Here is a 15,925-nt window from a genome sequence, read left to right as displayed (position 1 = left end):
ACTTCATTATCCCTTTTACAACATGACCTTTTGTGTTTTGGGATGTAACTGATCATGGGAAAAGTCAGCAGATTAATATTGCAAACAAATGAAAGTCAGCTTTCAAAAGATTAAATATCCTTCAAAAAGGCATCCTAAAATGAGGCACAAAAGCAAAGCGTATTTTCCTGAATGCTTTGTACATCATGCTATGATGTGTCAAAGAGGTAAAAATCTCTGAAGTCTTTCAATCTGAAAGCAATTGCTTTTTTTCTTCTACATTCCCCTCTACACTTTAATAGGGGTGGAAAAATGTTTTTCAAGGAACAAGTTATGAATATTGAATGCAGCTCTTCTTTATCCTTTTGTTTCATGGTTCATTTTCATCAAAATGTGAAAGCTGGCATGGTACTGAGAAGCTACAGACTCTCTTTCTGTAAAAGAAATTATGAAGTTCACCAGATGATGCACCACTCCTTCCCTCATTGATTTTCTCCTCTCTTGATTCAGACCTAAACAATGAAATACATCCACTTCTTCCATCCTCAAAAATTAAAAATAATAAATTATGAAAGTGACTTGGCTTTATCTTCCATTACAAAACAGCAGGAAGTCATACTGAAATAAAACCATTTGTTTTCCATGCCAGTACTTGTTTTTACTTACAAATTAATAAAATAAGTTTTTGGATTATTGTAGGGGAAAAAAAAATCTCTTATGCATTAACTTCTTTCAGACTAAAATTTTCAGCTATTTTCTAGTGACAAGTTAAGGGGACTATGTTTTACCTATATATGAAAATATTGTATCCTCCTTGGGCCTTTTAGTGTAGGAAAAAAAAATTTGTTAAAAAGAAGAGTTCAACTATACAACAAACCATCCAGAATACCTGAAAAGACTTCATGAAACATTCTAACTGAGAAAATTCAGGAACATGTTGTTTAAATTACTCTCATCTGCCCCCCGTGCACATTAAATCCACGCTCAGTTTATGTTATTAATCTAATAAAGAACAAGAGTCTTTGTTCTAACAAGGTCTAACTCCTTGTGAGCATGCACCCCAAGGGGTGCAGTACTGAGAGCCCAGTAAAAACCACTGTCTGCACAAAATACAGCAATGCTGTAAAAGGGGTGCAGCAATATTAGCATGACACTCCACCTTAACTAAGGTTATCTCCCAACAGCTGTTACACCATTATTGGCATCCTGGGAAGGAAAACTGCTACCAGCTCCAGCAGCTCTTAACCATTTCATTGGTGAGTAGAGACAGGGCTTTAATAAGTTCTGGGTACGTCTCATTTGTAAAATACAACTCTATCAATGTAACATCACAGCTAATTCGAAATAAGCTCTGTCAGGTACTGCTGACAGCACAGCTTAGCAGTCGTTCTTTACAGTCAGCAGTCACAGGCCAATATTCATTAACAATCCTGAGCCCAGGAAATTAATTGCAGGGCTCCTCTTTTCTAGGTAAGTGCTGTGATCACAGAATCTTGTTCTTATTTTCACAGTCTCTTTTCTGGCATGGTTCTTGAACTTTTTCTTCTCATCCTTAGCAGAATACATAAGGATGCTTGAACTCACCACTAATTTGGGGATTGCTCAGAAAGAATCTGGCCATATCTTTCACTTCATTGGCAAAGACTGCAATTATGCAGCCATTAGAGAAAAAGACAAGCAACGTTTACCCCCCTCTACAAAATCCTCTGAAATCTATTACTCAATTTAGATGGAAAGCTGTTGTTTAAATGTTAAGCCTCAGTAGAAACCTTTATGTTCAGCTGAGCCAACCTGAGGAAAGACAAGTTTTCTCTCCCTACCATGCCAGCAACTTAATTTTATAAGCATGAATGTAGAAAAGACCTCTGAGTGAGAACCAAGTCTGTGTCATACAGCTCCCATAGTAGGCATTAGCATGAATTCAATAATGACAAAACCAACAAACTATTATTTCCATTTTTAGCAGGCTTGAATTTGCACCTTTTTTTTTTTTTTTTTTTTTTAACGTGGCTGTCTCTGGTGAGGAAATAAATAATTGATGCAAATACTCTGAAGCACAATGTTACACTTTTCTTTACTTAGCAAAGTACTCTAAAAAACAAGGACACTATCTGATACAAACCTAGTACTTTTATATAGAAAAGTGTTTAAATTCTGCTTGCTTGAGGACATGGGGTTGATGCAATACATTTTCTCTCTGTGCACAGCGGCACAAGGCCAAGGGCACATAAATCCAAACACTCGAGTCAGTCCTGTGGTATTTATTCCACCCTCTAAAGACACTACCTGAACGTGAACCCTTCACAGAGGTCCTGAGCAATACAGTTCTGCAAAATCCCCATCTCTAGAGCATCACAAATGTTAAGTAAATCGACACCTTAGTGCTACAGTAAGTGTCTAGCTTTGCTCAACAGAGATATCTCAGGTTTTTTAACCTCGCTGGGTCTTTGGTAGAAGCTCTTCATCCACTTCAATTTCTCTGTAATGTACACCCTACATACCAGAAAAGTATTTGATTTCTCTAGGGCAAACTTGTTTTACTAAAAACTTTTAATACAAACACAGGCATTAAGAAAAAATTATTGTGCATTTTCCCAGGTGACTTGTACAGTGACTTACTTCATTTCCCTGTAATTTCATGCAAGAAGATCCCACCATTAACAGCAGTCACAGAAGCCCCCACTAACTATAAACAGGAAGCAAAGTTAAAAAAATATGTCATTTACTTCACCAAATTGATTAAATAAGTGTCTGCTGATGGAAAGTCTGCCTATTACCTAAGCTGTAACTTTAACAGTCAAGAATCTCTTGTCCTAGTTAATATGAACTTCGAAGTAAAAACAGATGGATAAATTCAAACCACTTATCGAGTGTAAAATATCATCTCAACTTAGTTGAGATTTCATTTTTGAAAACTTTTGCCACATTCTTTCATACTGGCATAGACCAAGACAGTCTAAATGACAGCTGAGAGCATTTCCCTGTGAAAGTAAGACTTTGAGAAGTGTGTTTCACTTGTGCAAACTCAGTGATGATCCTTTCATAAAGTAACTGCATTGGCCCTAGCTGCAATCTACTTGTTTGACTAAAAATACTTTTCTTCTTTTGTACATCCTCTCCAAAATGAGATATGATCGCACACCTGCTGAAGCTCCATGAACAATTTTTAACTACAGATAGAAGCTGATCCAACAGCTTCACAATATTTCTCCAGGACAAAAAAAAGCTAAGTTAAAATGTTGCTTGTCAAGTCATCATGCCATTATCTAAATATCTGAACAGGACTACTCTTCACAGAAAAGATTGGCTGCTGATGAGAAAACAAATTCACCCAGAATAGATGCTTGTAAAATTCATATTTAAGTACATGAATAAACTGGACTATTAAATCTTCAGTTCCCTCTAGGGAATTTTAAAACCATGACTTAATGGGTGAATTTGGAAACAACATCAGTAGGTTAATGACTAAAGCCCAAGAAGAATAAACAATGAAGTAGAGCTGATGAACGTTTCCTCCTTAAATTCTCACCTGAGTCATTTATTCACTCTGATCAAATCTCTTTGGTAAGACAGATATGCAGTTTTGCCTTTCCATACTTGGAAGATGGAGGTTTCTGGAATCGGTCAAGGTCTAAGACACAAATGGATGTTGACTACTGCAGAGCATTATGCTCAAAATCTTGTTTATAGGGAGAGGAAAAAAGCCAAGAATTTAACATTAGAATAATAACCTAATTTATCATTGTTGAAATCTTGAGCCTAATTCAAGATTCATTATGAGTACACATGTAATTACCACCAGAAAAAGAGAAAAATTATTTAATTCAAGGAAGTTTTAACAGTAATACATTTTAAATTATTACAAACAAAATTCTTACTTTCTTTTCCTGATATTAAGTTCACACTTCCGAGGGGTCGAAAGGCAAGTGGTGTTATTCTGGTGTTGGCAGTGGAGGATGCTACAGTCAACTTATATTCATCTGTCAGTGGCTTCTTTTGTCTAAAACTCACTTGGGGTCATTTCTACACATTTGGTACATTTGTTTTTACGCCTTGCTATCTCTTCATTGGCCTGCAGCAATACAGGACACTGAACTTACATAGGTGGTGGGTTTTATGTAGTGGAGATACATTTTGTCTGTTCTCTTTGTTACCCGTAAACTCAGTTTCTAGGTCTTCATTTCTTTAGCTGAACATAAGCGTTTCATTTCTGAGGGGTCTGCAGTGCCTGCACTGCAGTGCCCCATCTGTAACCATCCCACAGCAGTGCTCCTCTACAGTGCCCTCTGGAAGCTTCTAGAGTTTGTCCTTCCCCAGACATCTGCTACCCTTCCACGACTGTACTTCTCTACACTGCATCATTATGTTAGATAAGAAATATCTTGTTTCACATAAAAAGTTTCCTTGTTACAGATATCTATAAGAAACTATTGCCATACTCTACAAAATTTTTTTTTTTTTAATAAACAAATTAGCAACAGACACCTGGTCAATTAGAGAAATAGCTGCCACAACTAAACGAAGTACAGCAAAGTACAAGGAGGTCAAGAAAATTTCAGAGAGAGCAAGTCTGACATGCCTCAGTCTTGAAGCTTTCAAACTCTGAAAAACTTGTGGCCAGCTGCAGCAGAGAAATTGTAGCAGAGGGTGGCAAGGCTGCACAGTGGCAAGAGAGATTTCTGGCATCTAAACTGGCAGAAGATTCTGATAATGACTACATTTGCCAAGGTATAAGTTGTGCTAGAGAGCTCACTGAAGACTATCCATACATGTGACAAAAAGGCATTGAAATGACTGCTGCATAATAATTAATACAAGCTCATATAATCAAAACGTATTTTTTGCTTAAATGAAGAACACGATAAAAGTTATTTTCTTATACAGATAATGAACTATGACGCTTAAAGCAAACAAGCAGTTCTAGAAGCAGTGAAGAAAGGATCATAGAAAGTTAGTGAGACAGCTTTTTCTATTAAAGATCCTTTACTACAATATTTTTCTTTAAAAGATGAACTGGATAGAACACAAGCAGCAGCCTTCATTGAGAGAAAACAGCCTAGCAGTGATAAAAGCAGACTAATATGGAGATTTGAGCACTTTATTTCAAGTGATAATCATTGTATAATGATTCCTGTTCTTTCAAAAGCTGAAATAATACTGAATGTTGAACAAAAACAAAGTTGAAAGACATTTCTGAATTTGAGACAAAGTGGCTACTTTCTTTTTCAAATGTCATAGCAGGTACAAATACTTTGATTTCCATTATGTTAAAAAAAAAAAAAAAAATCTACATGAAGAGGTTATCAAGCTGGAACCCGGGAAGTATTTAAAAGATGTGTAGAGATGGTGCTTTTGAACATGGTTTAGTGGTGGACTTGGCAGTGTTTAGTTAATGATCAGAGTGAATGATCTTCAAGGTCTTTTTCAACTTAAATTGTTTTATGGCTCTCTCTGATTCTTCTATTGATGAAGTTGTTCTCACTTTTTGATAAGTGTTAGACCTGCATCAAAATCAAGACTAGGTAAATTGTAGTCTACTTCATCTTTTGCACTAACAAACATGTTATCAGGAGTGAAAATATTGCAAACCTACTTTGCATGTTTGAAAGAATAAACACATAAATAAATTCTCAGTAGGAGTTGCAAGTTTCTCTGGTTTCAGATTACTCTGATGTTTAATATGGTATAAAACATTAATATTAATAATTATTAATATTATGTTTAATATTGCAGAAAATTATTTTTATTAAGGAGTCTTTTCCTCAGCAGAACAGAGACTGCCTCAATATTATTGGAGAATGTTAAGGTCTTACAAGAAAATAATCTCCTATTTCCTCTTAAAAATACCTAGGTATGATACAACCTGCTGAGTATTTCAACAGAATTATGAGTGGGCTGTTTCTCACCTTCTATTTTCTCCTTTTCATGCCATCACCTATTAGCATTTCTTAACATAATAGTGTTTGAAGCTGAGACTTTTGAGGCTGAAATTATACTTCTTTGGTTCAGTAGCTTCTCGCATATATAGCTGATACATGAATGAGGTGCATTACGTTAAAATACGTGTATTAAGAAATAGGTTTTGTCTCTGTAAATGAAATTTTACTAGATGATATTTGCATTTATTGTGCTTTGAAGACAGATCAAAGAGGTCATGACAGGGAACAGGAGAGGCCTTTTTACTCATATGATAAATAAAAGCATTACACATAAACATGTAGAGAATGTCACCTACACCACTAAATACAGTAGGAACAGAATCCTGATACATAAATTCAAACCAAACATACACATGCTCAGCTATTTCAGTAGGACATCTGCAGGCATAAAAACTGACAAAATATGTAACAGCTATACAGCTGTGCATATTTTTAAAATTTGAATTCTTTTAAGCATTAAGAAGCATCTGTAGAAATATCCCATTGTTTTCTCGAGATCTAATAGAAATTCTTTGCCCTTTTTCTTAATAAAATTATTGGGCTATAACAAGAACAAAACTGGCTGTTTTGGCAAAATTAAGCAAATTATGTTTAGCCATATTTGACCTCTGTTCTTCTAAAGATTCCTGCTTCAGAGGGTGATTTCAAATGAAATTTTTATTTACTGAGCTCCTGAAGAAAATCATTCCTTTTTCCTGGGACACAGATAAAATTTGCAGGCTCAATATTGGAAACTACTGCAGCCAGTGCCTGACCAGGGAATTCATCCTACAATATTTCAAATTTTATCAGTCACTAAGATGTGGATTTATTCAATGTTTAAAATTACAATCAAAATCCTTTGCCTGAAGAAAGAAATACTACTAACAAAAAAAAAAAAAAAAAAAAAAAAAGGAGATTAAATGATCAGAAAACCAATATATTAAAGCAGATTATTCCAGTAAACCATTCAAGGGGATATTCTTTTTATGTTGTTTGCTTTGCTTAAATTTGTAATTTGAAAAGTGATTATGACCCCAAGCTGCTAAACTATAGCCAGTTTTCTCGACATCCTTACTTATTACCATGGAACTCAGCTCCATGCCCCTGTTCACCTCCTCTCTTAAAGTATCGTGCAGCATTTATGAAATTAAGAAGCTCTAAGTTTCAAGAGAGAACTGTCATAACTTTTAAAAGAAATATTATAACAGACACCATATGGTATTTGTTTTCTTCCCCACACACATGAACTTCCAGAGAAAATATAATTAACAGTCAGGAAAACAAATTATATTTTTAATATGTAAAACACTAAGATTTATAGATTTCTCACATGTCAGACAAAAATACTTTAGTTAGCCAAAGAATCTCAGTTTAGTTTTATCAAACCACACTCAAAAAAATTTAAACCCATAGCTTATATTTATATATCTTTCAATGGCAAACAGCAATTTCCATTTCAATCATCAAAGAAGAGACTTAGAGGTGATTTGATCAGCATGTGAAAGTACTTTATTTAGCAGGGATGAGATTTCTGATTCAAGTAGGTGAAGACAAGATAAGGTCTAAAGGCCAGAAATAAACTAAACAAATTAGACTGAAAATGAATTAACAGTGATGATAATGAACAATGAGAACAGTTTATCTAAAGATGTACTTGAACTGTTCATCATCACAGACTTCAAATTGAGAGGCTCATTTTCCTTGGCCAGAAGTTAAGAGCAGGATGTGAGGATTATTGCAAAGCTCTGTGGCCTGGGTTGTAGAAGAGGTCAATGAGCATCATTATATTGGTTTCTACTGAAAACAATCTCTCTACATTTTAATTAAAGCTAAAGAATGCACCTTCCAGGAACATGCCTTGATGGCTGTTCTACTGAAGCACATTAAGTGTCCTCATTCCTCAGAAAGCCTCTCCTCTCCTTAAAGATCAATGTGTGGGGGAGAAAAGAGTTCAAGGAGCAAGCTCCAGATCCACATGGGAATTTTTAACTCCAAAAGCATGTTCATATGACTACTTTCCTCCAAAAACAGTAGTCATTACTTCCTAATACAAGAAAGCACAAGACCCCCAACAGAAAAAACCCACAACGTCAGGAATGGCAGCCATTTTCCAAGACCTACTGGAAAAAACCAGGAATGCACTGGACATACCAATAAATTTCAAAGGATGTATCAGCCAAGAAATCTTCTGGCACTGTGGGACCAGCAATTCGTGACCATTTCAGAGCAGGCTGAACAACACTGCTGAAAAATTTGGAGAAAAATCTCTTCTTGACAATGACAACTTTTAATTTACTTGATTCTCTTTCTAACTTAAGAGACATTTCTACTTAGACATTAAATTTTAAAAACATTTTCAAAACTCAAATTCTCTTAGATTGTTTGTAAATGCTTTTGTTTCTGTGCATGACCTTTATTTTAAATTTATTTTTGCTGTGATTACACGATGGCAACATGATGGCAATATTTTTTTCCATCAGGTAAAAGGTTTTAATGGACAAAATTTCAAGAGGCTGTAGAGAGGCACGATTTTAATGTTAGATTTTTGAGCTACTTTCAGCAAATTTCAGCAGTGTATACCAAATAAATCTCACTTAATGCAGTAAGTGTGGATGGAAAAGTATTTAATAAAATCCTCTTTATGTAACTGTCTTTTCCATCAACACAATGGCTTTGGTAATGCATCAGCAACACCACCTTGAAAAGTAGCTGGGGGGTTTTAATGACCAATATTGATTTTGTTTGTAATCTATCACTCTGCAAATGCACAAGCTCATTGCTCAAGAGCGGTCTCTTACCATCCCAGAAGAGGGTCCCACACCAGCACACACAGTGCTTGAACTTGCTCTTGGACATGGTGAGAATGCCACACGCTTGCAGACGCAGTTTTGGCTGAAGTCAAAAGAATCCTGTTTATGAGCAAAAATATAACACAAACTGCGCTGTTGCTCAGCGAAGCACGGAGGGATAGAATAGACTGGAACTATTTCAGCTGGAAGGGACCTGCAGTGGTCATCTAGTCCTACTGCCTGACTTCTTCAGGGGTGACCAAAAGTGAAAGCAAATTATTATGGACACTATCCAAATGCTGTTTAAACACAGACAGAATTGTTGGACACTGACCACCTCTCTAGGGAAGCCTGTTGCCATGTTCGACCACCCTCTCCATAAGGAAATGCTTCCTAATGTCCAATCTAAACCTCTGGCGGTAAAGTTTTGAATCATTCCCATCCATCCTGATACTGGGCAGCAGGGAGAAGGGTCCAGCACCTGCATCTCCAGGTCTGCTCCTCAGAGCAGTGGGGTCACCCCTCAGACTCCTTCTCTTCAAACTACACAAGCTCGGAGCGCTCAGCTGCTCCTCACAGGACAAGCTTCCAGCCCATTCACCAGCTCACTCACCCTCCTCTAGAGGCAAGCAGGAACCCTCTTATCCTTCTTAAACTGCACACAGCACTGACCGACACTGAATAGAGCAGGATAATCACCAGGTTTGAGCAGATGCTGCTGCTGTGATTCTTGCAACCCAGGATGCCATTTGACCTCTTGGCAGCCAGGGGCTGATGTCCCACACTGAGGTGGCCGCAACTTCCCTGTGGTGACACCTCTGAGGGAAGAAGACTTTTCAGCATCTCCCCTGTAACACTGAGATGATCTCATCTGGTATGTTTGTGGTTACATATCTAAAAAGATTATAGCTTTTAAATAGGGGTATGGGAATTGTCTTTATCAATGCCATCAGCATCAATGACAAACATGTTTGGTCTTAGCCCATTCTAGACAGACTGTTTACACTCCAAGCATCATATAAAATACCGTAAGCATGCCACAGATTTTTATCAATAATACTGGCAGCCAAATTCTACACATTGGTAAGCAGCTTTGGTGGAAAGACCAATAAAAATGTCGGTACTTTAATGAAACTTAAAATATTAATCTGAGGCTGTAATAATCAAAAAACCTAAAAAAATCACAGATATGCAGTATGAAGAAGGCCCAGTGTCTTATTTATTAACAGACATACCTTCATTGTGATTTTTTTTGTTAACTTTATCCTCATGTTAAATACAAATTAATTTTTCACTAATTCATTAATTACACAATTAATGTGTATTTGAATTTTGTGTTTATCGTTTGAATTTACGTTCCACACCCAAAAAGATCTAAGGTACAGAGTAAAAAAATTTGCATTCATTTATAGTATTCTTCTACCACAGTGTCAGAAAAATAGTATCTATTTAAATTGGTTTTAGTAATGACAGGTATCTGAATATTATTTTGAAGTTTTAGATAAGTATAATAGTAAAGTTGGGATATTAAGATGCGATATTAAGGTTTTCAAAAGCAACTGTCTGTTTACTTCCCACTGAATATAAAGAATAAATAAAAAAATCAAGTCACTTTAGTTAACATGTTTGACTGCTGAGAACAAAGGAGTTAGTCAGGGTCTGAAATAAAATGTGATTATTACTTCTGAACCATTATTATAACATCCAAAATCAGAACTATAACTGCAAACCCCACAACCGCTTTTGAAGTGGGAAAATAAGCAAGTGCATCGTAGCACATTTTTACTGCTCAGAAGGAGTAGTATTCCAATGGGTTAAACACCATGGCACTCAGCTCAGAATCAACAAGTAATTACACACAGTTTTAGTTTTCAGATGATGATATCAAGCACATACTACATGTTTTCCTAAGGGAAATTCTTAGTAGCTAACATGTTTGGGGTTTCCCCATTTATTTATTATTGAACTAAATAGCTTAATTCTGTTCCATGCAAAAATACAAGAAAATAAAAAGGAGACACTATAAAAGTCTTCTGTGTGGCTCTTGAGTTCAAAGCAAATTTTCCAGCTGAGTTATAAAGTCCTGGAATGAATTTCCAATGAAAACGCTAACAGGCCTTTAGCTACAGTTGTGCTAGCGGGTGTTGCTAAAACAAATAGAAAACCCTGTGAGTGCCAGAAAAGCAGCCCATCATTAGAGGCACTTTTCTGGAAGCTTTTTATTATATCTGGGTGATGATAATCTTCCCACCAGTGGGCATGCTGGGTTTTGGCACATATCAAGCTTGTCAGAATCATTTTACACATTCCAAACAGCGGGCAGAATAGACAATAACAAAAGAGAAAAGAAACTTTCTCAACATGGTGTGTATCTTTGTTCTCAAGAGTTGCTATTGCCTTTTGATGGAGCAAACAAAGAAGCATTTAACCAAACCACTACGCCTATTAGGGCCATTGACTCAAGTCCCAGAGGGGACGCCAAGGTTTCTGCTCCATCCTCGGCTCTGACAGAAGAGGGCAGAAGCAGGTCTGTGTGAAAGGGGAAAACAGCCTCAAGACACTTTTCTTCCCAACCACACGCCCAGTAGGGTCTTGGTGCTTTTCCAGACCCTAAACCAGTCAGCTATGTCCCCAGAAAGCTCTTTGCAAAAACCAGGTTCATCCGAACATTAGGCTGTAAACGTATATAAATTCAGCCTTGCAGAGAAGACAGCACAGGACACAGTTACACCGAGTCACCCACGCAGATCATCCTTTTCAGCAAAATAGGTACTTGCCACTGTCATTGTCAAAACAAGGAGAATTGTTACTCAGTTTTCCCACTTTTCCACAGAGCAGCCAAAACATTACATTTTAAAACACTTAAACACTGTATTGCAACCGCAAGAGACAAGGAAATAAAACAAGGCAGCCAGAATTGTGACCTGATCCAGCAAAAACCCAAAAAGGCTGCTCACAATAAAATGCACAAACCGCCAAAGAGGTATGGCAAGGGTGGATCAAACTAGAAGCAAAATCAGCAATGACACTGGACTTTACTGCCAACGTTTACTGCCCACGTTTGCCACCATAGCTGATGCACAGCTCCATGTTACCTCACCTTTTTGGGTGATGTCAAGGACTCCACATCAGACTGCAAGCAATAATGAGATTGTTCACCCACAGAAAGGGAGGAGAGAAAGTCAGCGTGAAACCAAACCTGCAGAACTTCCATTGCCTGTTCTTAAATTAAGTTTAGCATATTCACTCTGGAAATTACTGAGAAATGACCAATATAAGCCCTCACACTGCTACTCTCAATCACTTTCAATTTTTCAAAATGCAACTAACAAACAGATTTTTGGAGCAAAATAACACAGAAACCAGAAAAGGCTGATTGTTACGGGGGCTACATCCATGAAGAGCATCTTGCACCTAGAAACTAAGCCGAGTTCTCCTTCATTTTGCAAAATGATCCGCAACACACTGACTTTCTCATACTGAAATGTAGATTATTCATAATGGCTAATTGATGTAGAAGACACTATGAAGTGGGAATCTGATTCCAAAATTTGCATATGTGATTTCACAAAATTACACACGTATGTGAAATATGTGAATTCATTCACTGTGTTTTCTGAGTTAATATCCCCTGAGCTTTGCAACATGTTTCTTTCTAGGATTTTAGCTTTTAAAAAAGTTGCATTAATTGACAGAATTGGATATTTACTCTTTTCTTTATCATACAAAACTCAGTATGGATTAATCCTTTCAAATGAGGCATCACATTACAGTTTTTGTGCTGTTCTTTATTCACTCACATTCCTTCCCGCGCTTTTAATTAACAATGTCTGCTCAGACACTGAACTTTTTAAATGCCAGTATACCTTCAGGCCTTCAGATTCAGTTTTTCAGATGGCAGTACATGGAGGAAGCTTAAATTCCACAACCCTGAGCCTGCCATGATCCTTCATGAATTACCATAATGAAATGTATAACTTAAGGATTTACATTAAGATAATACTTTCTCCTTTGAAAGCAGAAAGCTTTTTTCTCAACTCCATATATCCAAGCACATTTTTCTTAGCATTTTTTTCCAGGCCTTCTGCTCACATTTCAGAAACAGTGGGGGGAAGAAAAGAGAAAGAAAGAGAAAGAAAAAGCAGCTAGATTAAGTCTTCTGAAACTTCTCCCAACTGTATACATTTCTTCTGCTTTATATATGAAGACTTAGTTTGAAACAAGTTTCTAATGTTAATTTATAAATCCTTGAAATGCGGAGTTTAGAACAGAATGCTAATATAACTAACTATAGATATGCTTGCAGGCACTGTTATAATGAAAGAAATAATTACATCAATAAAACTATAGTAGTCTGACATTAACAATTTACCCAAGCAAACAATTCCAAATGACTAACAAGCACTATGACTGCTGTCATAAATCAAAGCTATCTATCACCTGAGTTCATGCAGCTCCTTGGAAAAAAAAATTAAAAGAAAATATCGGTAGCAATGTTAGGAATTTCCTTAAGTACACAATTATAAACTTTGTTTAGCTCTGAAAATTTAGTCAACTATCATGCTTATAAGAGTAAAAACAAAAAGGAAACCTAAAAAACAACAACAAAAAAATCTAATATCTCTGATTGTAGTTACTTCTGAACATAGAAAATTATAATAGCATTTTTAACTTTGTGGGAAAATATAATCTACACATTACAGCATCAGATTTCTCACAGCAACTAATACAGTTTTTGTGATAGCATAGCATTTATCCATTTCTTAAAGATATTTTCATCTCCATATACCTTAAGAAACTGCAAAAAAATAGTTGAAAAACCTTGAGTAACTTTAGCATATGAATGTTTTTTGTAAAATCAGAAATACAGATTCAAAAGTTGAAAATCTACACCCATTAAAAAGTCTACCTTCTACGTTGATGTATGACTTTCTTTTGTTAGTCTGATTTTAACTAGAAACAAAACTCTTAGCACTAAGTCCACACTATCTCATCTGTAAATTTGCTAGAGCATATCCCAGGAATAGGAATATAAAAAACTCCTTATACTTTTAGAAACCAGTTTGCTGAGTACAAGCTTGTGAACAAGTCACAGCATGGGTTAAATGGCCACCTTTTCCCAAAAAAACCCATGGCTACCAATAAGCTAGTGAGCTCAGAGAGCATTTCTTTTCCAGCTTGACCTAAGAAAGCAAGCACCATCACATAAAAAAATGGCAGCAAATATAATAAATCTCAAATCAAAAGCCATATACATTTTCATAAGTACTTGTAGCTGCCAGTAACACCTGCCAAGGCAGGGGAATATTTTGTTGAGTGAAAAGAACAGTTTCTGTTGGAAAATATGGCAACATTCTGTGGACACTACCAAACAATTTACAATATTTCCCTTGGAGTATTCCCAAATGTGCTGTATTGATAAGATGATGAGCTGCTATAAAGTAAAGCCAAAGAACATAATTAAATTCAAAAGTATTTCTCAATAGTTTCTGAAGGACTCAATATTTTCCAAGCAGTTATTAAAATGGAAACACAATGAGTTTTTCATAATCTGGCCCTTCTGTTATGGATTGCTCTCAATTCCAGTGCACTTAATTTGTGTAATGCACGGCGATGATCTATGATATGTAGCATCATCTCAAGCAGAACTAGTGAACTCTTTCTCTTTTCATTTCGAGTAGTGCATCCAGAGGGAAACATACAAGCAAAATAAAGAGCTTTAGCATGCAAATATGTTGCTACAGTAAATTGATGTGTTAAATTATATTGACAATCCTCCTCACCCTGATAAATATCTTGCTGACCTGCACCACTATTACGTAACAGACCATTGCCGTGCACAGCCGTTAACACAGTTATCTAACCTAAATATTACCTTCTTCTCTTACAAGTACATCAAATTTTCTGCCAGTGCAAGGGTAGCAGAGCTTGAACTAGAAAGGCCAATGTATTGAGGCGGCAGACAACTATATCCTGTTGAAAAGCTCAAAGGACAAGTTCAAGAAAGAGAAAAATTTCAAAACAGGTCTTATGTCAGGTAATCATTTACAGCACTGTCATACTAATGGCTACAGAAAAGCAGAGGAGCAGTGACAATAGGTGCATTCATCTTGCTACAATGCTGGAAAAGCTCCACCTGTATCCCCCTGCACTCTATCTCCTGCTGTCCCCTGACAAGTGCATCCCATGACAGTGGATCTGATAGTGGGGACATTACCAATCTGTCATCCCTTCTTCCTGAAAGGCACCTTGACTGCAAATAATGACTAAAGGAGAGCAAGAAACTACCTCTGGCCTCCAGCCACATACAGGTTTTTTCGTTATGGTGCTAAATTCACAGTCAGCTAATGAATGACTCTATGGAAAAGATAAAGCATCCTAAAACTCATTTTGCCAGCTATGCAGATACATATGTGTATATATATATGTAAATGTATATAAAATATATTTGTACTTCCACAATAGTTTTGTAAATATTTGCAATCTTAAACTCTTGCGGTAATTCATAGCAGCAGGGCAATTCTTGTTGCTAAAGACCCTCATAATTAATATGGCCAAAAATTACTAGGGCAAAAAGGAGGTTCCTCACATCCTTTTAAATTCCATGACAGTCATGGTACTACTGCTGTTAAAATCTATTTGTATCTCTTTTGTGCCAAAGACCGTAAACAGATTTTCAGGATTGCATCATTTCACTTTGTCTGTATCTAAAAAGAAGCAGAATCATGAAAGGTTTTCATTCTCATAAGACATCACAGTCCAAAAATACTGAAGCAAAACAACAACCAGATCTAACCCTGGGCTGAAAACACTGAAAAGAGACATAATCAGCTGAAAAATCTGAGACTTAATCCTTTCTGGTTTTGTTAAGAAATGAGGCAATACTTCCACCTGTATTCTTTTTTTAAAAAGCCTATTGCTAAGTTTTCCTGTAATTTTGAGATATTTTTGCAGCAATTATTGCAATATGAGTGACATGATAAATTTTGAAAAGACTTGGAAAAATTACTCCTCTTATCTTTGTGATTTTTTTTAAACACTATATATTTTGTCGTGCTTTTGTAATCCCATAAAATTTTACAGACAAGTTATTTATTACAGCAAAGTTTTGCTTGGGGATTTCTATTGGTATGAGATTTACAAATGGATATAAGATGAGGGAGAATGTTCATTGTCATGATAGTGTATTTTCCCCATAATGATTATAATAATCTGTCCCATCTGTCTGAATCCAAT

General features: G+C 36.2%; 1 long non-coding RNA gene across 2 annotated transcripts in view; it reads right to left on the bottom strand.

The window, feature by feature from the left end:
• Nucleotides 1–9,402: 9,402 nt before the first annotated feature.
• Nucleotides 9,403–15,925, bottom strand: part of LOC120753067 (uncharacterized) — a 131,406-nt gene continuing 124,883 nt past the window's right edge. For both annotated transcript variants that reach the window (XR_009207871.1, XR_005700944.2), the window contains one exon: nucleotides 9,403–9,507. This is a non-coding gene — a long non-coding RNA (uncharacterized LOC120753067). The remainder of the gene's footprint in view (nucleotides 9,508–15,925) is intronic.

This window comes from Hirundo rustica, chromosome 5 (genome assembly GCF_015227805.2).
Source record: "Hirundo rustica isolate bHirRus1 chromosome 5, bHirRus1.pri.v3, whole genome shotgun sequence".
Taxonomy (NCBI): Eukaryota; Metazoa; Chordata; class Aves; order Passeriformes; family Hirundinidae; genus Hirundo; species Hirundo rustica.
Note: the sequence above shows the minus strand (reverse complement) of the source record. Positions and strands in the feature narration are given on the sequence as shown.